Here is a 1,244-nt window from a genome sequence, read left to right on the forward strand (position 1 = left end):
CCATCTGGTTGTAAACTGACCATCTGACTGAATCTGGTTCAAACCCATGCTAAATTTGAAAGATCATTTACCTCTTTTAAAAACTAATTTAATAATCAAATTTCCTTTTTCAAACAGTCTTATTACTTTTCTTAAAGCTAATGTAAACAACATAAAACCAACCAAATGAAAATTTCAATCTTTAATTGTTTGCATTTCTGAAACAATATGTTTAACACCAAAGTTGTAATCTTCCCAAAAACAGACTAAACAGAGAGTTTGTTGAGTAAAATTAAAATAAAAAACTGAATTAGAATGAAGGAATAAATGTCACTGAAACTAATGAACAATCTAGTCAAAAGATTCTTGGCATGGTAGCTTTTCTGCAATGTCGAACAGGCCATTAGGGACTACAGGTGGAAAGCTATATCTGATTATAATGTGATGAAAAGCATCTTCTGGTTCTTATCAGATATGGATTTGGTGCACTTGTACACTGTCCCTATCAAATAAACTACAAATAATAATATGTATATATGATAAACTAAATCAGTTGTGTACTATCACATTAAACTACCAGTTTATACTTCAGAGATTTAACTTAACTTCAGTGCCTTATGGTAGGGTAAGCTAAAATGCTGGCTCAATTTACCCCACAGCATTTGGCTCACTTTGCCCCATAGCTGCCATTTTGGAAAAAAACTAGCTTGATTACTAATTCAGGCTAATATTTAGCTAAATGATTTACATGGCTTTATACATTGCTAAATCACTTATATGCATCATAAATATTTTTAGACCTGGATAAATTTACTTTGATGTAACAGCCATTACATATGCTATGCTAAAATTTTACTTTGACAAGCCAAAAACAGTTTTTAAAGTAATTGGGTGCCTTCCACTCCTCCCGTGTGTTTCTTCTTTTCAGAAATTATGGGTGGTTTCAAAATATATGGTCACATGACAATAAAAGTGTACAGTTGGCAAGATACAGGGGGTGGGTCAACTTACCCACTGGCTCATCTTACCCCACTCTCCCCTACTTAAGATTCAAACATACTTATTTGCTCGCCTACTGCTTTTTGCCTACTATATAGTAGGGAAGTATGCTGTTTCGAACGCAGCCAGAGTGTCAATCAATGCATTGGAGAATTCAGTGAACATAAAAAAGGAAGTCGGGGGAAGTCGTGGCCTAATGGTTGGAGAGTCGGACTCGTAACCCAAAGGTTGCGGGTTCGAGTCTCGTACCGGCAGGGATTGTAGGG

At 35.5% G+C, this 1,244-nt stretch overlaps 1 protein-coding gene across 1 annotated transcript in view; it reads left to right on the top strand.

The window, feature by feature from the left end:
• The window catches only part of LOC107710248 (uncharacterized), a 4,772-nt gene that overhangs the window by 2,278 nt on the left and 1,250 nt on the right, over nucleotides 1–1,244 (top strand). The gene's annotated exons all lie outside the window — the stretch shown is intronic.

The sequence above is a fragment of the Sinocyclocheilus rhinocerous genome, unplaced genomic scaffold, assembly GCF_001515625.1.
Source record: "Sinocyclocheilus rhinocerous isolate Xijiao unplaced genomic scaffold, SAMN03320098_v1.1 scaffold17201, whole genome shotgun sequence".
NCBI classification, from domain to species: Eukaryota; Metazoa; Chordata; class Actinopteri; order Cypriniformes; family Cyprinidae; genus Sinocyclocheilus; species Sinocyclocheilus rhinocerous.